Genomic DNA, 24,846 nt, shown 5'->3' on the forward strand with positions numbered 1-24,846 from the left:
AATCATTCTTGCATTCATCCAGAAATATATTACATTTAATTTCGTTGAGAGAAAATGAAATATTATTTTGTATCGGATGTCATTTATTTTGGTGAATAGAGAATACTGAATTTATACATTCGTTCTTTTGCGTCATTACTCGTTCCATGTAATTATTCTTGGGCTCGCTTCGTTTTCAAAAATACCAAAAATCCAACAATGATTAGATAAAATCAGACAACTCCTTCGCATGGAATTCTAAAATAATTTAGTACCTACATTAATTCCGTAAAATAACATTTCCTAAATTTCCGACAATCGTAGCGTATGGATGCAATTTTTTCCCTCCTCCCGAGAAATAACGACCCCATCTGCGTCTTTTGCCATTCGCCGCGTCTCCGGGTCAAGCTCAAATCTCAAAGTTTAGGGTCAGGCCAGCCCGTGCAGTCGCGACTAAATCGTTCGTCTGTTTAATTTAACTGTGCCAAGGGAAGTCTGGTCTACACACTGCACTTGGACATGCCATCCAAAGCCGCGAGTGTGTGCGTTTATGCGGTATTTCGCAGAGGCGTACGTACGTAACACATGTCGTGCCCAAAGACCGGGAGGTTTCACATCCGTCCGGATCCCGTCTCGCACGCAAAGGGGTCACAAACAGAGAGCCAAGATCAAGCTGCAGGTTAATTATAGCTTGTTGCTGTGTATGCGTATATTATATACATATATATATATATATATATATAGGATATATAGGATATATATATATATATATATATATATATATATATACATATATACATATAATATATATGCATCTAACTCTGTAGCCTTCGCATAATGTTCCGCTTACACGTACGACACGTTCGTATAAATGATATGACATACCTATAATATACTGAATTATTAAACTGAACACCGAGATGAATTTCGAGTTATGGTTTACCCAAAACGTGGTCGTCGGTTCAAAGTGAAAATGAGTTTTGTTGCTGTAAACAGGGAAACTGGTGCATGTAAACATTTAAAAAAAAAAAAATTTCCTCTTTTTCAAGTGGATATCGTTATGGTCACTCGAAATATATTTTCTTTTAACTATCGTTTGATTATTATTTCAATAATGATGTGACAATGAATTGGCGTTACAAGAGGTTTATTTTTACTGAAAAAATTCAGTCAAACTAAACAAATAGAGTGAACGATTAACATACCCACAAAAATGTGGGTGAAAAAAATTCTTTGAATTCATATATATAATCACACGAAGTAAATATCATAATTTGAAAATTTTAAAACACAGTAAATAAGTTGAATGCTATAGATGTACAGTATAGACAAGCTGAAAATAAGAACAAATTCTACAAATAAAATTTTATTCCTTCTGTCGTATTTTTTTCAGGACACGTTGATTATTATACCGTATGAGGTAAATATTATTTGGAAAAAAATTCAGGCGAAACCCACGAAATGAATATTGTTTTGAGAAACAAACATAGAATAAAAAGAAAATAGAAAAATTTTAGCGTCGGCACGAACGTGAAAGTTGCGAGAAGCTCGCCCCTCTTATAAAAGCTATCATTTGTGTATTTTTCATAATTCCATTTTCGCTGCAAGCTGCACGCAATAACGAGACAAAATACATGCCGCAGTAAAGTCTCGTTTCTATGCAAACGTATTTAAGTATATTAAAACAAAATTGAAATAAAAAGAAATAAGAATAAATCAAATTAAAAAACGCTCATTAGCGTAGAGTAAAACATTTCGCGTGGCAGTGATTTACCACCTCCGTACGAATAAGGAATATTTACACAGTTCAGTCCCGAAACTTGGCATATACGATTATGATTCATGATCGAAGAAAGCGTGGAGAATTAGTGTCGGATACATAGAAGCCAAAGAAGAGCTGTGAAGCGAATAACAATGAAAAAGAAACAGAAATTTAGCTTCTGGAAACCGGCATTGTAAATGGCTGCACGGGTGTACGAGATGAGGGGGGGTGAAGAGTGGGGAAATAAGGGTGAACAGAGGGAGAAAAGAATAACTTGTGACAGGGGGACGTATTGAAGAGGCATTATAACAATACTTATACACGTATAGAAACTAGTCGCGCGGAGTGCAAAAATAGCCCGAAGGATCAATATCGGTCGCTTGCGGCAGACCGGCGCAACCCCCGCACAACACCTTGCATTCTATCTGCACGGCAGGAGAGAGGGGTGGAGGGACACAGAGAGAGAGAGAGAGAGAGAGAGGGGGGGGGGAGGAGGCTTTAGTTGTCGGACGTACGTCGCGGACACCGACAAGGCCACATGGACAAACAACCCCCGACACCGCGACAAAAAGCTCGTCGTTCTGTCTAAAAAATTCGGCCGTTGAAGATCGAAGGTGAGCCAACACGTCTGGGATGCACGTATGTGATGCAAAAAAAAAAAAGGATTTCAAAAACAGTCTAAGAAATTGAGAATATGACGGAATGAAAGCTGGAAATGTACCGATCGAGTCAATCGTATTTAAGTCAGGCTGTATGTTTCTTGAACGTTGTATTGCCGTTATATGTAGAAAACTAAAATATAAACAAGACAAATGTTGATGTAAGAATTCGTTACTCTAAAACTTTGAGGACGTTGCTTAGCTGGAAATCTATAGTTTTTATTGGTTTTATTGCGAGATAGTTTTATATTGGTATTCATCAGATTACTATGTTTTTAAATCATGAAGAGTTCTTTGAAAAATAGAATAATATGAAAATACTGGAAACTTGAAGGAAACTCCAGTATTAATGGTTAATGTTATATTGTCTGCAAAGTTACTAAAACGCTTTTTTTCACCATGTTTAGGCATCGTTGTACGTGTCAATTTAATTGCACAACATTACACTATTCATTGACTATGAACAACAAATGATAACGATGAATAAATTGACTAGTGAAAAACAAAAAAAACCTGTCTGATTATTAGTGACTTTGATGAAAATATGCTTGTGGATAAAATTACTCCCAGAGAGTAAAACTGAACGAATATACAGAATTTTTAACTTGCATTTTCAAGAAATTGAAATAAAACATCGATATCTGAGCTTCGTCTTCATAATTTCAATATTTTTGTATTTTTATAGAGACTTTCACAGCTTGCAGATATGGAATCCATTTTCTTTGACATAGATATTATGGCTAATTTTGTTTGCTAATAGATTTCCTGAAATTTTTTTTCCTTGGAGATATTTTTTATTTTTTTTTTATGACTACACATTTTTTAACAAAGCAACAACAGTTTGCTAATGATAATCTGTACTGATTCTGCGAACGATCATTTTGATCTCAGACGACTTGTAAGTACAGTATTCGTCAATAGAATTCAGTATTATCAACAAAACGTTGTATAATCGATTGACTTCTTTGACTGTGAGATAAATAACGAAATTTTCATTACTCACTTCTATTTACAGGCAATATTTTATGTACGCCGAAAATTGGAATCAGGAACTTTTTTTCTTTCTTCAAGAATAACCAAAGAAATACCTTAAATAAAGTTTCTCAAATTCTTGTTTCACCTTTTAACCCTTGGCATAAGTCATAATAATACACAACCCAAGGACTCCTTAGCTCGTTTCGTGCTTGCGGCTGTACTTCTCAGAGAGCACGTCAGCGGCACTCTCAGTTTACATCTATAAAACCACACGCTGCATATACATACTCACATATAATATACAACTTTGAAAGTTGACTCAAGCTCCGCGTTGTGGGTAAAGTGCTTTTCCCGTATCTCCGCGCTCTGTCAGCGAGTAAATATGCGGTTCAACACCGGCGTTGCATGCAATTTTTTTTATTTTACAATAAATTCCCATTGAATATATAAACCGGAGATGGTATACCATGTATATAAGCTAATGTAACGTGTACGGTATAATAATATGTTGCCAACGGTTATTTATCAACGTCAATTTCTCGAAGGTCCCTCTTTCATCGGTTGAAGCCATGGAGCGTAAAGTTTAGGGCCAAATTTTGTGCGAGGGGAAATCTTTGTGGGATATAAACTGAAGCCATTCGATGAAAAATACAATATGCAAAGTTATACAATGCGATGTAGGTCGACCCATCAACTTTTGGCCAGTTTTTTAGATTAGAAATTTCTACTCGGTTGAAAAAAAAAAACAAAAAATTAAAAAGTAAGAAATTAAATCAGGACGATCTTCCACATAACGCTTAACGCTTAGGTATCTATTCTCAGAATGTTTCTTTTAACCTAAGCAAAATTTTTAGGGGTTGCCCCTTTGAAAAATTGCGAATCATTTTTTTCTCAAATCCCCCATGATACTTATATATTTTCAATCTGTTTCTGATTTTTTTTCTCGCACAACTTAGTTTTCATACGCTTTTTTAAGGAGAGCATGAAAACTTTGTATATAGTGATATAAATTTTTTATTAAAACACCAGAACGTCAGCGAAAACAATTCATAATTACCAGAACTGAACCTGATTATTCGAACTTGATGATTTAGCGAAGTGGCTATCAGCATCTCGTGTGCCTCCTAGTTTTAGTATAAGAAGTTCTAATATGTTTCTCTATAAGTGAGCCTGGGTGAAACGTAAATCACCGTTTGCATTATTGCAAAACATAATATTCTTGACGTTTCGCGAATTTTCTGGCAAAAGCTGCAATTCCATGTAATCAGCCAACCCGGAAATTATTAAAGGTTTGTATGAATGAATTAATTAACTAACTAAATAGGGTAAGAAATTTCATCCAGACGCCTTCAAGTTAAAATTAAACCCTTGCGAGTTTGTTCAAGCTTCCCTTCGTCCAAAAGCAAACAGACTTTTCACTTCCTAATGCACTCAAATTCGGATACACATAGGTATGTACGATACTACATATATGCGAATTCGTTCAAGGAAATGATTGATTTTCTTCTCGGCCGTATAGGATGTTTATCTTCAGCTAACTTCAAAACGTTTGTAGTGATTTAAAAAAAAAACTCTAATATATAGATGAAAACTTTCGTCAGTTTTTAAGATACAGGCGATGTTTTCACGCAAATATATTCATCCGCTGAAAATGAGGCTACAATAATGTTCTAGAATCAAGATTAGAACTGCTTAAAGTCTGAATGGAGAACCGGAACTTTCCAGAAACTTTTACCGAAAAACACAAAAAGCTGAAACAACATTTTAACTTTAATCAAGCAAAATTTATTAAGCTTTTCCAAGATGTCAAATAACCAGAGAAGGTGTTTCAGACGAGAATTAAGAAGTTGTTGAAATATTGTAAAATATGGATCTGACATTGTTTTAAACAAACGGCTTTAGGCGGTCAGCCTAAAGCACGGTCAGTGCGGTGCGCCAGCCCTCGAACTTCCCAATTTCACACAGGAGGTTCCAGATTCACGGGAAAAAAATTTTTATACCCAATTCGAATTTCGAACTACAAATTCAGATTCCGGATTGACGATTCAAAGGCCCTTGAATACCATATTACGTGAAAACATTACGATTTTATTATTCTTATCCACTGGAATGGATCCACTGTTAAAAATTTTGGAATTCTCACCTTGGATCGGTGACGCAAAAAACTTCAGCCTACTAATTTCTACCAAAATCCAAATATTTTCAAATTTTTATTCTACCATATTAGATTGGCCATTTTGGATTTTGCAAATCTGACCTCAGATCGGTGATCAGCGACCCCAAATCTTGACGGTACCAATTTTCATTCGAATCCGTTCATCCAATCTCATAATATCATAATTATTATTGTTATTGTTGTTGTCATTGTTCTTTTATTTATATATTAATGTGTCAATTTTTAGCCAAAATCTAAGTTTGGAAAAGTCGCGTTGATTGAGATAAAAATCATTGAAATCGCGTAACTCGTTTTCGCGATATCGTCGGAAAAATAAATTGATCACATTCATTCACACACATCCGAAAATGGTCGAAAGTGATTTGCTAGATTTCAAAAAGTTGAGTTTTCATTTTCGGGGTGATTACAATAACTCCATTGTTTCTCTGAAAACAGAGAAACGACAGATTAAAAATCTCCAAAGTTGACAAATTAAGAAATTTGTCCGGATCAGTACCGACGACAAATTATTCACAAGCGCATAATTTTTCTTGATTGCAACCCGTCAAAATCTGTTTTTGCACTTTCAGCTAACCTTTGATAAACATTTTTCAGAATACATACATAATTTTGATTGGATGTAAAAGAAATTATAAATTCTTACGAAAAATAAACTGAATCATCATATAACAGAAAAACTTATTTTATTCCAATATTCGTGGATCTCGATTCATGTTTTGCTAATTAAAGAAATGTATAGATAATAATTTATGTGAACAATATAACGAACGTTAAATCATAATTTTGATGTAATTATTTGATGAACGCTTTACAGATGAACAAGATCCAAAAAAATTTTAATAATTCATTAATTTTAATCATCAACAAGGGGCTTAAAATTTCTTCAAATAAAAAGATTGTAAAAATAATATACAAATGAATGATCGAATGTTGGGTATACAAAACAGTGAATTTTAACACAGTCATGCTGGTGATGAAGAAAGTAAACGGATGCAATAAAAAAAAAAGTTGAACTGTCGTTGTTACGAATTTTAACGCGCATGATAAATAAAAATAAAGAAAACAAGCGAGTGGCTAAAGAAATCAAAAAACGCTGAATATTTTTTTTTTTTTTTTTTTAATAAATTCAATTTTTCCAAAGTTCATTCGCTTAAGTGGCATCGACGTCACTAAGCGATCCTCCTTCACCTCTTTTCACTCTCGATAACACCTCTCTTGCCAAGAGTCGCTATCTCGACACTTGGCAGCCGCCCCCCTCCGCATATACGAGACAATCGAGAGATAGGATTGGCTTTGCCACAACGGCTTCATTCTGAAGAGGTGTTTAGTTTATCAACAGGGATCTGCCGCGCAAAGGCGTTGCACAAAGTGAATTGACGATAAAAGCACAACGGCTGGTATATCGGAGAATTTATACCTATATACAGGTAAAGTTGAAAGTGAAGTCGAGGAGAAACGTTATCCGTTCATTCGGGAAGCGGTGTACATATATTTCTGCATGAGTCTGATCACTCGAGGGACGTGTTCTGATGTATGGGGCATTCCGTGCCAAGTCGCCCAAAATTTTACCACAGCATTTATTAAATTCTGTCTACTCTGTGGCTGATTGTTTAGTTTAACAGATTATTCTTACAACCTTACTGAAACGTTATTTTTGTCGTATTAGCATCGCTAAATATTCAATTTTACGACACTCCACAGATATTGATTGTGATCATCAAATGGCGATGTTCAATGAACTGCTAGAAAAAAAAAAAGATATTTCGATTCAGCGACTTTGTAGAGAATGATCTGAACAAAATAAACTGTCGTAAAGTGAAATCGAATCAATCTCTTGATTTTTAACAATTGTAAAGTGATTTGAATTCAAGCAGTGCAGTCTAGACTTTTTTTTATAATTCTAGTACTTTCTATTTTTTTTACTCAAGGTACTATCAAAGTATCGATATTTCGTCAATCAATCTCCTCAACTAGTTTCAACAATAAGTAGGTACCGTTGAATTTTGATCGATTTTTCAAAACACTGCTCAATATTTCGTATAGCAATCGAAATGGCAAATAAAGTCTTTTCAGTTATTCTGCAGAGGCAACAATTCTCTGGGAATGAAAACTGCAGTGAAATATCCACGAAGCCCTGATTCGTATCGCTTTAATCCGCATCTGCGGCATCCCGGCTTATCTTTGTTTATGGCTTTGTATTAATGTAACACTGACATTTCAAAGATCTTCGTTTTTTATACTTTTCTTTTACTTCCTAATTTTCGGAAATTGATACCGATATTCAGAATGGTTTTGGAAATCATTCGGAGAGGATTTGGAGCAGTAACTTAAGCTTTCGGTTTGATTACGTTACTTAAAATTATCTGCTGGAAATGACAAAAATGGGTAAAGTTGGTAGATTAATGTTTGGTCGTTTTGGTTTAGTATGAAATAATCTACCTAGAATTTTGAGTTATCCACAATTTTAAGAATCAAAATTCAATCCGTACAAAATATTATACTTATTTTTCTTTAAATTTTGTCATTCGATCTGTCATTCGACTCGTTATGTCTCACGAGTAAAGTAATTACCAAAATAATTTTAAAACCAAGTTATCGCTTCAAATTAAAATGGTAATTCGCAATTCTGTTATCTTATTTTCACAAAACAGACGGCGAATTGTCCAATTTTTGGTAAATTCTGTTAAATTATGCCTCGTCCTGCAAAAATAGAGATTTCAACTGTCCTCATTCAGCCCCAACTCATTTGTTCAAAATTCAAAACACCGTTACACTAAAATACATGGTAGAAAATATTTATATTTAAATTCTCGGAAAAACGAGGGTTGAACAAAAGTTTTGCACGTTTTTGAGGGTCTGTATTCAGCTTCGCTTCTTACGAAGTGACCGAGTAAATGAGTAAATTAAGCAAATTACACGTCTGGTGAGGAGGCTATAGGTATACGCATGTACATATATGATCGGCAACGAAAGATTAACCGCTAATCGTAAGCTTGCGGCAACTAATCAGACCTGAGGACACGCGCACTCGAGATAATTACGGCCTGTTTGCCTCGCGAGTAAAGTGGCGGCTGGTAAAATCTGTCCGTAAATGAATTGGGGTGTACATAGGTGGGTACGTACATATGTATTGGGTGTTTCGTTCCAAAGCAACATATTTTTCTATGCCGTGTCACCCGAAAGACTTGCCGAATCCAATTTTAAAGGGTCGCTTCCGGAAGTCGATGCTTCCTTATTTAAATAACACGAGGAATATGTGTTTTTTCTATTGTTACTGTTCATGGTACATATCAATGTACGGACTTGATCTTGGAAGTATTTTGTAGTGTTCATTGAGCTGAATCCGTAGTTAAAACAATTGAAAAGTTATAAAACTCCGCTCGATATTTAAATTTTATTTAAAAACTCATGCTTGAACGACTTTAGTGACCGAACTATTGACTTTGCAATAAAAATTGAAGTGACACTTTTGCGCAGAATTTAGTTTTGTACAAAATACTTCCAAAATTGAATCCATATTCTTGTATTCGTCTAAGTGTTGATAATTCTGAAACAATTACGTCTTCGTTGTGTTATTCAAATTGCTAGACAAATCTGAGGTGTTGAATATTAGATGAAAAAAATCATTCGTGTTGCATTTGTAATTGCATAGAAAATGGTGACTTTCACGATAAATACCGAAGGATCGAAATATTGGATGATCGAAGTTGAGAATGATCTTTTATTATAAATATAATGTGAGTTTCTCAGCGCTATAATTATACATATAGCAAACGAAAATCATGCGTGAAATCAATCAAATGTAATTATATCTACGCCAATTGAAAACGAATGCTTCAATAGAATTTAATCAATAAATTGTTTTTTCAACTCGATAATTGAGTAAATTATTCAACCGTACACCGATGTTTCAAATCAAAATCAATTAAGCTTGACTTAAAAAAATTTTTAAAATTAAAAATCTATGCAAACTCATTTCGCAACATTTGATTATCGAATTAAATATTCCTCTTCCCAAAAAATCTTTTCTCTTTTTGTTGTTCTTCAACAGTGGACTTTACATTTCATTGATTAGAGTCGCATTTGAAATCGGAATATCGATCAACCAAAAGTTTTCACGACTTTCGAAAGTCATTGCTTGTAAGAGATTTTTCAAAAAAATGTTAAGACATTAATTAAGGTGTTTCTGCGCCCTTGCTACGCCCACAAAAAATGTCGGAAAAAACGAAAAATACGAAGGCTGAACTTGGTCAAAACGACGTGGAAAGACGTGAAGATAATAAAAAAAAAAAAAAATAGTAATACATACCAGATTTTGCGGTTCAAGCTTCTGGTACAAACCTAATTCTCACACATCCCCCAGAATTATTTATTTCGGTTCTAGTTGAAAATAAAAATAGTTGAAGACTGTATGGTAACCGCAAAAGGATATTCCTCTCGGTATAACATACTCTGCAAACCATTAAACCTGAATAAAATCTAATCACAAGCATCGTCGTTGGTCAATTTTCAGACAATACGACCCTTCGCGTTCTAACTTTTTCCTTCCTTCCTTCCTTCCTTCCTTTACTTGTTATTCCGCTTTGAGGTGAATTTCTTTTGAAATTTGGCCCATAAAGCAACGTCGCCGAGCGAAACGATCGAACAATCGGAGCAGATCCGGCTCGTCTCGAAACGGGGAGAAGAGAAACACTCAACTTGAAACTCTCCGATTCGTCCTCTCCCTCCCTCTGATTCCTTCTCAACACTCTTTTCCTCCCCTCGAACGAGGAACACGGACAACCGAATCAACGCTAATGGGCTATCCTTCTCCTGTTTTCCAACCTCCCGCTTCCTCTTCCGTTTTTCATCCACCCCCAACGACCCACCGGCGCTCGAAGCTCTGACGTCATTCAGGGAACAACCCCCCGCCCTCTTCCTCTTTCTGCACCCGCGCTACCTGCATCGGGTCAACTGAGGTCGCCATGCACATCCTGCTGTATACCGAGTGGTTCAAAGCCAGCCGCTGCGGCAACTCCACGTCTCGATACCCAAGCGAAATATTCGCGTGCAGAAATTTTTCGGCCTCCGGAAGAGAGCAAAGTCTATTCGTTTGTTAAATCTTTCGGCGCAGAAGTTCCTGCAGATTTCCAGTTTGAAGAAAGTACTCGTTTATTCAGAATCGTAATCCCATGATTATAAAGTATTTTATACCTGTACTGCGGGTGAATTAAGATTATTACGCTACGGGTGTGAGTATTGTATTAAAAGCTTTTTGGAAACTTTGGCAAAGTATATTACGTGATAGAGTAATCAGGTGAAAGTTCAATATTTTTATAGGATTTTCCGAAATTCACTAAACCGGCAGGCAGCATTGACGTAATTAAATTTTGCTGATACAGATAGTTCAAATTGTTATTCTAGATTTGCTAATTAGTAATTTTCCCTGCACCTAATATGTACTTATACTGCTGTAATAAAATTGAGCGAAATATTTAATCTAAAGAATTGTGTTCTTTTTCTTAGCTTCTGTTCGTTCAAAATTAGAAAAATTTATAAGCAAATATTAATGCTTATATTTTTTTATGGACAATTTCAGAATAATCTTACAATTTACAGAAAATGCCTTAAACAATGATTATCACTCCGTCATCAGGGAAAACAATAATTCATCGTAAAATTTTCCAAAAAGCATTCCAATTTCCGTATACACTCATACAAATTTCGGAATTTTGCGAGAAATTTGATCATGCGATGATAAATTTTAAAATTAACACAGATTCATTCTTCCATGCAATGATCAGATTGATTATTTCTCTACACAAATCCATCTAACGGTAAGCTTCTGTACAAAGAATGTCAAAAAGTGTTTCAATTTCGCGAATTTGTTCAGACAGAATGACGAGATTGATTCGGTAAAGTACCCTTCACGACTTTGTACAAACAGTTGTTGCTAATGCATACATCTCGATTTGCAGCGGAATAATTCGCGCGTGCAAATATCCCAAGAATATACCGAGTATTTCATCTCTCTGGCAAGTGCCGGAGTTGGTACGTTATATACATAATATACAATACGCACAACGGCACGTATAAAATACGCAATGTAGTTGAACAAAGAGTGAATTCTGACTCGAAGGAAATTGAGAGAAACAGACAAAGGATGAATAAGGGGAAAATCGCGAAACGCGTTTACAATCCGCGGACGAGTTGTACGTGTGTCGTTTTCTCCGCGTTCTCGAGAATTTCCGCATGCCCCGTGATAGATCAGCTTGAGCAATTTGACACAGCCACCGATATGAAACGAGTTCGCGACGCGCGTCGAGCTTCCGGATTACCCAAGGGGCTTGAAGCCAAGCTTTATGAAATTCCAGGCATTTAACTCGAGGTGACGAGTGATGGAGTATTTCGGCGGAATAAGATATGACTGAATCATTCATTCGCCCGTGACAGAAAAATGGAAAATAACTTTAAAATGACGTATTGAGAAAAACTGCAGTCTCGTGATAATCGTTAAGCTCGATTAATTGATCGGGTTGATGATTAAAACAGCTGGATGAATTTTAAGAATTTACATCTCGACGATCGGTTAATTAATTCTAATGGGGTTAAATCAATCGATAGGAGACAGTGTTATGAAAAATAACGTCGACCATTTTGTTCGGTGGCATGTTTCTCAAATTTCGTTCAACCCATTTATGAGGGATTCTCCGTCAACTCGGCCACTTTTTTTTCGACCATCTCAGATCTGCCCCATACTTGGTTATATTAAAGTACTAGTAAAAGGTACTCTATGTGAATTTTTTCAGATTTTTTCATTCATTATTTGAGAAATTGCCGTTTTTTTCAAACGAATATATCTTGAAAACTTGAAGTAACTGAAAAAAACGACTCTACATAAAAGTTGTAGTTTTTTGTTAGCTTTCGAAGGGAATTTTTGAAAAAATTTTTACGTTCAGGTAACGCTGATTTTTTACCAAAAAAGAAAGAAATTATTTTTTTTATTCAAAAAGGACCCTTTTTTCGTTGCTGAAAAAATTACAGAGTCTTCCAATATGTGTGACAATATCGCCAAAAAATGGCCAGAGTGGCACGGATCGAGGTTCTAGGGTAAAAAAAATGGGCGAGAGCAGTTTGTTCAATATGGTTGACATGATTGTCAATAACAATGCTTCTGTTTGATTCGTTCCAATAAAAATATATGTAAATAAAACTCGATGTATTTACTTTTGAATATAACAAACCCCAATTGAATTGAATAATAATTGAGCCAAAGCCAGTTTTTCTTTCTCAATGAAATCAAATAATCCACGAAAAAGTAATCAAGTCACATTTTCTCTTTTTCCAATTGCTAAAAAATTGTAGCCAGTACGACGGGTTGGTAATAACAGACTTACTACGTCACCCATTCCGAACTATAACCATGATATATAATTCAACAAAAAAAGTTAAATCACGCCAAAATTATTCCAAGTTATTGAAGCAAGTGAACTTATGAAAGTGCAAAATAAGAATTTAGGGTGGTGTTCAATTATATACCCTTAATCAAAAAGAATTTTTCACCGATTTGAAAATTGCGGATGCCTTCGTAAATTAGAGGCATAATAATAATAATCAGAATAATATTAGTGTTGATAACGACGAGAGGAAAACAACGAGAAATGTAATATGAGAATGCAGCTGCGGCGCAGTAGTGACGCCGCGTATGAGTCAGACAGACGGAGCCGTGCCGTGTGTGGGCTTAAGAGGTTGTTCCCTGTCACAGGTCAGCCAGAAAAGAGTCGGCAGACGGTGCGCAGTAGTTACGGTAGCCGTGAGGTCAGACGAAGCCAAGAGGATGAGCCGGCGAGAGAATTTCACTGCTCGCAATCAGACAAAAGGAATCGATTGATTTAATTCATTCTTTTTTCTGCCGTTTTTCGTATCTACGAAACATATGTGATTGCTTTGCATACCGAGAGTCACATTGTAAGGATTTATTGGGTGTATCATCCGGTCGAAAGATTGTCTAAACGAAAGAATTTAGCGGCTAAGGATGAACAAGTGCAAGTAGTGAGATTAATCAAATTGAATTAGGACGATTAATCGTTTGATCGGCACGGTTTAGCTAATTCTCTACTACTTGATCAATCAAGTAATCAAGCCTTTCAATTGTTTTTTGATTAATCGTTTCTCGGCAAGTCGCTCAATTGGGACGCTCAATTATTGATTTTTCGATTAATCGATTGATCGTAGAGCCCTTATTTATTGGAAAAAACATTGGCTTGCGGTTGTAAACAATTGTTTGAATATCGTACTTTTCTGCCGTTCTTCGTAATTAAAAAAGCATACCGTATATTAAATTGCAACAAATTGTAGCTTGTTTCATTTGTAAATAGATTATCGACAGATCGTCTAGATTTAAATTTTCATTTCGCCCTTCAGTTCACTGAAGACACAACTTGTGTAACATTAATACAGATCGCAAGAGACGAATTAATCCTTTCATTTAAAATATATTCACTCAATTGAAAATTCACGTCAAGCGATTCATGTATAATTACGTAAGAACAAAACGAGCTAGTATTTATTAAGATCGTATCAATTTTTCGCATTACGAACTAACAAAAAATGCACGATAATGCAATACGTCTCAGGTTATCAATCGCTAAACTATTTTTGTAAAAATTTACGGTTTTCAATTTTCTTACAACATACCGAGATTTATAACGAAATTCCTAACTTAATTCAGTAGGGTATTGATTTCGAGTCTTTGGTTTTTATTTTTTTCGCTTTGACACTTTTTCAATAAGATTGTAGGTGTTTTAATGATGAACAAAAAAATCTTCGAATTTGTGACAATTTTACAACGAAATATCTAAACATGGAACCGTATATTGTGAATTATTTTATTACGGACCCCGCAATGTATTGTAAGAAATTCGTTTTCGCATCGAAATTATATAGCACGTGAGCTGCTACGTCTTTAGACCGGATACATCGAATTTATTATCTATGAGTAGGAATCGACCGATCTAAATAACAGAGGGTTTACTATGTAGTATAATACCATATGTACGTATAAATGGCGATGGAATAATTTAGTGGAAGCCGTTGCTATATCTCTGGCGTTGAATCAATTTTACTGCAAGACGAATAGAATTGCGGTTTTATTTTATACAACGCGGTTCAGGAAATTTTCGGTTTACAGACAGAAGCCAAATTGGAGAATTACAATATGTAGGTACGTAGCACCAAAAATTAGAATTTGTCTTATAAGCAAAATTGTTTCAGCCGCTAGAAATATTAAAAATAAAAAACCGATTTTGATTATTAATAAGGATATATCGGAAAAAGATAGAAGAGCAGTTAGATTGAATCAGTCAGTGAAAATTCGTAAAAGAATTTGAAGAAATGCGAAAAAAAAATTTCCATTTGTTGCAGAATAAAAAGTTAAAAGCTCTGAAATTTTAAAGACACAGTCCTTTGATTCAAGATGATTTACATTAACGTGCTCTTTTGTTAAGGCCAAATTCGTACATTTGAATGAGGGAGATTCTTTGAAGCTGTGAAACTAAAATTCTTGACTCTTGTGTAACGTGTAAAACACGGTTTGTTGAAAGAAAAGAAACCCAAACTTTAAAACGTTAAGATGCAGTGAAAACTCAATTTTCCGCTTTCGAGGTGATTATAATAACATTCCTAAGTTTTAAATCTGGAAAACAGTTCAAGTGATCGTAAAGGAAAATCTAGTTTCCACGTTGCAGACGGAATTTCCTTCAACTGTTAAAAAGTATTTCAATCTTAGCCTGCAGTAGTTACGTACATGTATTGTAAATTCAAAATTTTCAGCGGACTTTTTACAGTTGAAAACATTCTTCACGTTCCTGTCAATATAAAAACTTCCATTTTCTGCGAGTGAAGAAAATCTCGTGATTGTAGTTGAACAGATTACATTTTGTACAAAGTATCGCTCACGGGTAGTGAATAGCGTTAAACGAGCGTCGCATTCAGAGTCCGCGCTTTTCAAGTGAGATTATTCCGTCTTTCACGTATTTCTACAAGATCATACAACTTTCCTTCTTCAACAAGTCCTGTGTAAGGTATTCTCTATGTACTACCTACTATCTGCTCCAGTCTGCACGATATTTTACATACCCACGTACAACTTGGCAACAGTTTGACCACGTTGAAATCGTTACAATATAGAAATCGCGGGAGTTATTATATCTCTTAAGCCATTTATTACACAAGATGAATTGCCAAGACTAAACGGTCCGTCGTCTGCTACAACTTAATGCGCATGCTCCACAATTCGAGAGCAGTTGCTTGCCAGGGTGACCAACCGTCACGAACGTAACCTCAAAAATTTTGAAAGTTGTCGTTTGCACTTGTGTTCAACACCGACGGCTGTCAAAATTTTCGAGGTTACTTACATTGCAGCGAATTGTCGCCATGTCGTCTCAATTTGGAACGGTTGGTCGCCCCGGCGAACAACTGCTCGCGAATTGTAGTGCATGCGCATTAAATTTTAGCAGACGACGAACCATTCAGCCGTTAAAAATTCACCCCGCAGACGTAGAACGCAGGCGATTCCTGAGGCGCAATTTAAAGGTGTAGATACAGGATAAAGTTTGACCGAGGTATAAATGGAATCAAAGAAACCGAACCGATCGACAAAAGTTATAAAACTTGCAAAAGTTCAAGGCAATCGATCGTTTTCGTTTTTTCCTAAAATGGTTTCGCAATCTGTTAAATTTTCCAAATTCGCAATGAAATTCGGGAAGGCAATTTTACAATTTCTTTAAAAGAAACCCAAGCGTAGAAAAATTTGCTTCAACTCCTCAACATAAATTAATTCGAGATCTTAATTACGTGTAGCGGTCGTTACATTTCCGGTACTCCAAGATAAAAGAGTTCAGCAAAGCGTCGCCACGGCCGTTCGCAATTATCTATCGAAGAATGAACGGTGGACGGTATATATAATATAACTGAAGTTTCTGCTAGTGGAAGCTTAAAAGGTTAGCATATTTAATAAGGTCTCCCGGTGTTTTTAGCCAGCCGAAAGGCTCACTTGATCGATATTATACGCGCAGCCTTTCATTCCTTGCTATCCACCCGTTTAACGTGTATGAAAATTGCTACAATACGTGCTGTACCTCCCGCCTTCGTTCTGCAGATCGATTCGTCAATTGGCGATGACCTAAAGTTGCCTATAAGGCCGAAGGCTTGCAAAGGTTCGGGTTATTCGCATTATCTGTCATCGAGAAGAAACAGCGAAACTCGGCACATTGAGCATCCAGCCACGCATGCGCGAACCTTGTCCGATCTTCGCGCAGGCTGGCCACCTCAAGATTCAGCGGTCAAACACGACTTATGGAGGTTATGCAGCCGATTCGAATTCTTTTTAGATTAAACACATCTCACTTGGTATACTTTTTATAATGCCTGACTTATGATTGATGGCTGCTACGGCCATCGTAACAATCCAATTTCCATTCGCCACTTGACTCAAGAGATCAATTTGATATCTCATCGTTTGTTTTGAATAAGTTGGCTTCCGTGCTTTGCAGGCGAAAATATTACCGGTGTACGATATCGCTGACCAATGAAGTTCGATTATTTTGCACACGAGCAGTCGGTCGCTCACGATTTGCTCGCAAAGCTCTGCCGTTTTCTCTTCGTATCTGTTACATCTTAATTTTGACAGTCAATATTTGAATATCAGCATTATGTTATGACAATTTCAGCAAATGAATAAATATCCTGCAATAATATCAATTACTTCAAATCTCCGTCGTTGGTGTAAATCACAATTTTTAATGCCTTTGAGCTAAAAAATGAAGATCACTGCGGGTGTATTAGCCATGAACTTGGTTAAGGGAAGCAATTTTCAACCCCCGTTACACGGATAGAACTAAAACAGCAATATGTATATTGAAGGAAGTCCTGAAGTGCACCCGTCAAGGACATTGCTGTTCTTATATTGATATCCATACACGTATACATAGAATTTATACTGCAGGGTCTCGAGTAGGCATGGTGACGCCGTCACGCAATTCCCAAGAATCTCAATCGATTCCTTGTGAAATATATCTGTATTCCCCCTCGCTGCTACGTATTTGCGACTCAACGCTACTACATGTAGACAAGCCTATTCTGTTTCCTTTTTGTGTTTTCGTTCCGTTCCGTTTTCCTTTTTTCTCTTCTCTTATTCGAATGGGTTTCAAGCCATCGACTCAGATAGACAAGCGTTCCTACAACACACCGTTTCTTCCTCATCACATCGGTAGCAAAGTTTTTCTTCCTGGGAATTTCATATTCATAGTAGAGTACTTCTTCACTCGTTCTAACCATACTGGTTAACGCTAGACTACCGAGGTAAAATGTAACACGAAGCAGAAATTTTAAAACGAAATTGTGAATCCAGTCTAACAAAACCAAAATAAAAGTTATTATGTCATGGCGGGGAAAAAATGTAACATGAAGTAGGATTTTTTAAATGAAATTGTAAAACCAGTCACGTTGAATTTTCTGTAGTTCTAGTGTTAAAACGAAACCTTTACTCCACTCTGAAGCGCAGCCGAGCTTTACGAACCTTTACTCGTTTAAACGTCGAACGAAAAGTGATGTTTACAACTTATTATGTTATATTCGGATAACACACGTAGGAAACCGTCAAGTTTATGAAAAATATGAAAAAGCGCAAAAACGTTTATTTCAACTCAATAACGTCTTATGAATTTTTCTAGACTTTTATTTCGACAGTTTCTTACCGTTGTTGTAATACCACCCATGCAGCTTCGTACTTGGGGTTATAACGAGCTATTGTGCCGCTCATTTTTGAATGGGAAACTGTATGTGGAAAGGAAATACTGTACGAATCAAAATTTGCCTATTCGGTTTAGTTCCAACCTTTTTAAAGATTCTTGAGTAATTTGAAATTATCGATATTTTACTGAAATCATTGAGCTTGACTTTTGATAGTCTCGAATAATTAGTTGTAAATTCGACGTTTCTTTGTATGCGAATTGATTTTCTATAAGATGTCATTTTCTACTAACTGAATTACAGACAAAATATTGTAAGATGAGTCTGTGGCTTTGAGACTTTTGACCGGAGAAATCGGGTTATCAGGTACTCGTTTGTCAGTTCGTTCAACTCGCAGAATGTATTTTATATATGTGTGTATAATATACATAACCATGTGTCTATTTACCCAGGCATTACAAGCAATATTCGTTTTGGCAAGCGTGGATCATTCGAATTGGGCACCATATAATAGGTTTATAATGGCCTGATCCACTTAAAGTAAGCCAATTTAAGGTAAATCCTCAAGAAATGCTGAAAAACAAATTTTTTGATTTTCTCAGCCCTGTTAATGAAAAAGGGATAGAATCCACTTTTTTTTTCACATGTGAAAATGTTAATGATAATTTGTCGCTTTTGAGTCAAAGTAAATGCGCGAATTTCGAAATACATCAACGGGAAAAAAAAATCTTTTACTATCCAAGTATTCTGAATATTCATTAAATGCGTGGATCAATCTTGAAATATCATGACAAGTAAATAAAAATTCTTGAAAAAAAAAAAAAAACTGTTAGAAAAAGTTTCCTAATTCATAATTTGTAATTATTCATCTATGTAATATACCGATTATATTACTTACTTTCTGTAATTTTTATTTCGAAGCGAAATTGAAGATTTGAGCGAGACGTGAAAAAAAAACCTTTTCCTTACTTGTACCGTACTTTTGTTTTTTACATTATACCTTCCTTTCCGTATCCCTATTTCGGATAATACTTCAACGTTACACTTTCATTATTCAGATTTTATTACAAGTACTATAGCATCACATATTCTGAAAAACGACCGCCGGAGTGCATCTCGAGTGTTATGTATCCTTTTGTTTCTTTCCCCTTCTCTTTCGCTTTCTTATGCCCTCAACAGCTTCTTAAGAGTCTTTCAACCGACGAATTTAAAGACGAAGTCAACTTCAGCGCGGCTTATCACGAATAGCCGCGCAATTACAATAACCATTAGTAACAATTTGAGCCACATTGAAGAGCAAAGATTGTTTCCTTAAATTCTCACGGTAGTCGAAATACATATTGTTCGATTCGCTTGCAAATCTTGAGAACTATTGTTTGCCTGCTTCGCATTTTTAATACAAATAAATAATAAATTTAACAAGATTTGGAAATTTTCATTGAATATCAATAGACAATTTCACAGATTGTCAAGTATATATTATACAAACGATATAGAGTTCAAGCGTCGATTTGACCAATTTAGTTGCTTGATCGGCTAGGAAGTTTCGGCCAAAATACACGTCCGTGAATCAGCTGATTCTTGGACGGCATTTATAACATATAATACAAGTATTTAAAACGGTGGCTATTGTATACATGCAGCCTTCGAAATTCTCGAACCATTTGGCAGCCGTATTTAACCAACGACGGATGCACACCAGATATACGTGCGTATAATTTACACTATTTGGCACCCGCGTGGCGGTGCATTCGATAAATTGCGCAACTGTTTTCGCGGTCTTCGGAGAGAGCAAGAAAAAAAAGAAACGAGACGAAGGAAGAAAAAGCATATGAGCTTTACATAAATCGAGATGTCTAGAATTTCAAAGTTGCGTACAGACTTTATCCGAAAATTTTCTCGGATATCCTATGGAATTTTAGCGACTCGCAAACGCACAGGATTTTCCCAAAATTTATGAAAGTTCAACAGAAACTTTTACTCTATTACCTGAACTGATCGGCAGAATTTTGATTTCCGTTTAGTCGTCGCGTATTCGTCAAAGAGGCTAATTCTCTTCGAGCGACTGAAGGCTTTGTCGTTTTATAGAACAGTGCCAAAAGAAGAGTTTGCAGTCGAGTCTCACGCATGTAATTAGCGGTTGTGTTTTGTCCGTCTGGCTATTTACCCACCACGAGTCAGCCGAGGAGGAGATTGCGAAAGGTGCAAAGTGTCGAGGGTGACTGTTAATGACCTGTGTTGTGTACTTGCATATACCTAATTCTAGGAAAGAAACTAACTCGGAACTACGGGCTCTGTCGTTATGCGACAGATAAGAAAGTAAATTTGCGAAATATGGTAGAAAGAGCAGAGAGAATGAAGAAAAATCAGCGAAAATTACACACATTTGCAGCTTACAAAATATGTTATTATTTACATTGCACGAGTACGATCCATTCCCTGCAATTTCATGCTGAGTATGGATTTTGGTGTCAATTACCTCATGAGTATGATTATCATGTTTCTATTTCAAATAAAAGCTTTTGTGAATTGAGAATTCGGTAATAAAAAATTCAAAATTGTCATATTTCAGGCCTGAATCTGCATTTTGAACGCTCTTCCCTTTAATCCATTTGATTGCAAATTACTCGTCTTTCTGAAGAATATCCAAATTCAAGAACTGACGTACGAAGAAAGAAAAAATTGGGGAGCCATAAGAATTCTCAGTCCATTGATTTCCTTAACATCGGAAAGTTTTACTCATTATTTGTGGGCAGGAGGTAAAGAAACAAAAGAACAATTCGAAGATGAGCGTGTAAAAAACAGTGAAACAAGAAGGAAGCAAGACTGCAGCAGAAACTGGCAAAATATTGACAACGCCTGGTTCGCATGGCGTCCCATATAATAATAGTGTAGCTCTACTCGATAAGAGAGATCAGATGTTCGAGTTACGATTTACGATGTATTTACTATAACCATTATCGTATAATGCGTATAACGCGAGAATATTGACCGGATAATCTCGATACATTTTGCTTTATCTTTGACGGTTATTTTTTCCCGACGTAAAAACCACATATATCAGATATATATAACACAGTGAGACTACGTTATGTTATTAATCAACCCTATGGTGTGCGAAATTGGTTATGGTAGAGTTTATGTAGCCAAGCGTTATTGTATACAGACGCACAGTAAACCATAGCAAACTGTTACAAAGTCGTTCGAACGATCAATTACTAAACAATTCAGTCACTTACGTATAATAAGTCCACTCAAACGTCAATTAATTCTCAATTTTCAGAAAAAAAATTTTCCCTCGTCAAGAATTATAAATCAACCAAAAGAATCGAGTTAAATTAGTTTTCAGCAGGTATAATATGTATTACAAAATAAAATAAAAAAATTTCCAAGTAATATTGTACAACGTTGACAGATTACCAAATTTAAATAAAAAGTCAGAATACTTTTCCTACTAAAGTGACCAGCGAATGAATATATGATACAACTTGTGAATAGTTATCAGTTGAAATGATTGAAATTGAAATTGATAATAACAGAAAGCGAGCGGAAACAAATCTAAAGTGATAATGGCAATGTGACACCGTCAATGCCTTTGCCTTTATTTCATACTTGGATTCTACGCAGTAGACGTAATTTGCCAAGTGTGAACTATTCGCGACGTAATTAGACATGTGAGTAGAATGGGGGAAAGGAACGAAAGGGAGTCAATTTATACAACGGTAGATTGAAAAGCACAGTTTCTATCATTTTCGATTTCTGACATTGGCGAACTTGGAAAAAAATGGATTCGCAATGACCAGTGAATGAGGAAAAAATTCGTATCAACGAAACAAGAGCGAAGTGGTAAGATTTCAAAGATATATGTAAGTATTTTTAGACTAATTACTAGGTGAATAGTTGATCGGTCAATAATCGATAAAAGAAATCGTTAATAAGAGCGTCCAAGTACATAACGAGATTGTCCATCGTCGAACGTTTGAAATTGCAACTAAATCAATGAAGAACATAAAACTAAATTTGATATGTTTAATTTAGTGCAGTGTTGCAAAATAAAAATGGCGAGATGAAGTTAAATTTGCGAATTCAGGATTTCAGCTTGAACATTTCTCCGTAAAATCTTTCGTTGTAGAACGTTAGAAACTTGAAGCTTCGAGGTGGCGCCAGAATTACATAGATGTCAAAATAACAAGATGATAAAAAGAAAAAACTTACGTTTTAGCGATGTGGGCGACTGTCGACTATGGCACAAATTGGCACTATATACATACCTACATATAAATTTACAGTAAATTTAACACACCGTGTCGTTGTGCAACCCGTAATTATGCGAGTAATATTAGTTGTATTGATATTGATGTATGATAACTAGAATGAGTACAGTGTTGTGGAAAAGCGGACAAGCAAACAACGGATCGCCCCGAATTGGTTGGTGCAGGTTTATTCTTATCAGAGAAATTCAAGAACGACGCGATATCACTCGCGGTGCGCAGCGCACTGAGGGTGGATCGAGGACGCCTAGGGGCGTCGCGACGCCAGCGTCCCGCCGCGGCGTAAATTCGCACTAGAATTGCCGTACGCTAAGAAAAATATCTATATAAAATATATATAATTACTAGACGGCATTGCCGTCTTACGGGCTTCTCATCGGAAGCAAAGGATTGAAAAGGGTAAACATAAACATCTACACACTACAGTCTCCTTACATCGTGCATGCAGAGAAGAAATTCTTACTCATACAAATCGGGCACATGAAAACAAATTTGAACTCACTGGTTATGAGAGAAATTAATGACAACAGAGTCAGGGCGGCTAGGTGGTCTAGTGAAGTAAGTCTCCGGTAAAGCATCGCTAGATTCCAGGTTCGATTCCTGGCTCCGTCGTTAATTTTTCAAATTCACCAGTTGTTCAAATTTACATATTCTCAACAAAATTCTCTCGTAGATTAATGATTTGCACACCTGTATCTCATTTATTAGACGGCATTGCCGTCTTACGGGCTTCTCATCGGAAGCAAAGGATTGAAAAGGGTAAACATAAACATCTACACACTACAGTCTCCTTACATCGTGCATGCAGAGAAGAAATTCTTACTCTTAAGAAAAATTTCATTTGTTATAGAAACTAGAAAAATTGAGTAAAACAGGTATCGTTAAAAAGAAACTGTTTGAATATTGTTGGGATTACGAAAAACGAGGTACGCGTAACCATTTTGCGATATCGTCGATCCTTTTTTGGTAATTGCAACGCAAAATCAGTTTCTTCGGTTTATTCCACCTTTTTAGTTAAAAACGCTTTAACGTCAATTTATCCTTGCAGAAGCATTAAAGCTTCGCAACAGTTACAAGAAAATATAGTAACAGTGATAGTAATGAGAAAAAATAGTAACGGATACCAGACTTTCTGGTAACAGCTACGAAACTAATTTACATTTTGTACCTTGAACTATATTTTTCGATTTTGGTAAAAAATGAAAATAGTCAAGGACCGAGCGCTAACCGGAACTAAAAATTTCTCTCGGTGTAACGTTTCAATTTCAAAAAAAAATCTCAACAATTGGAGAAACTTTTATGTGTGTCTATTTCCAATTTTCACCGTAATCGGAAGTATGTGGTTATTGATGCAAAATAAAAAAATAGTTTTGTAACTGTAATTGAAAAACGATGTATGCATTACTATCATTTTTCATCATAGTCACTCGCAATTTTTTTCTTTGTAACTAAGGCGATAATTTGATTATGGTATACGAATATAACGTATTCGATTGAAAAAGTGCAGCAATCCGAATAAACATTTTTTAATGTGGCAATAATGAGAAAATCTATAAGTAACGAAAACTATTATAATTACGATAAATAGCTTAACTTGTATCACATTTTCTTATGATCTCAACAATATTTAAACGATTATTAGAACGATATGCATCTATTTTATTAGAATATTCTAGTGACAGTGATAAATAACAGAAGAAAATCAATCCATACAATTACGAAACGAGCGAGTTATTACTCTCTATTTAACAACTTTTCACTGTTTTGTATACCTACAACAAACAAGAATACAAAGTAGACAATAAACTCCTCAAACCACTGATGCTCGTCATGAGTTTTGAGGTTATGGCAGCAACAATCAGGGAGAAAATTGGATACTTGCAACAACAAAAAAAAGTAAAGTGTTTATACAGCTGTTTTCTATTCATTCGAACTCGCATGATAATAAAAAAAAAAAAAAAAAAATTAACTAAATACGGAAATACTAACCGTATAATAAAAAAATTCGAAAATTGTAAATACTTCATAAATGATTTTTGAGATTATACCTACTCCTGGATTTTTCATGATCTTAATTCGGTGGCTGCACGGATTTCTATAGGATCGCTGTGGGTTGCACGCTGAAACGATCGTTCTTGATTAATTTTTTGTTTACATTTTCTGTACTGTGAGTAAAAAAAATCGACTATAAGCCTGCTTTTTCATTGGTAGGCGTAATATGCACTGCCCGACTTGAATTATATCCAGTGCATAAATTTCTGCAGATCGTAATTCTCATTAAACTTGTATGTGAGA

General features: G+C 35.7%; 1 protein-coding gene across 10 annotated transcripts in view; it reads right to left on the bottom strand.

Annotated features, from left to right (window-relative positions):
* LOC124302033 (glutamate-gated chloride channel) overlaps positions 1–22,763 on the bottom strand; it is a 95,570-nt gene extending 72,807 nt beyond the window's left edge. For all 10 annotated transcript variants that reach the window (XM_046757787.1, XM_046757786.1, XM_046757785.1 and 7 more), the window contains exon 1: positions 22,496–22,763. The gene's annotated coding sequence lies outside the window, so the exon portion shown is untranslated. The remainder of the gene's footprint in view (positions 1–22,495) is intronic.
* Positions 22,764–24,846: the final 2,083 nt, after the last annotated feature.

This window comes from Neodiprion virginianus, chromosome 4, assembly GCF_021901495.1.
Source record: "Neodiprion virginianus isolate iyNeoVirg1 chromosome 4, iyNeoVirg1.1, whole genome shotgun sequence".
Classification (NCBI taxonomy): Eukaryota; Metazoa; Arthropoda; class Insecta; order Hymenoptera; family Diprionidae; genus Neodiprion; species Neodiprion virginianus.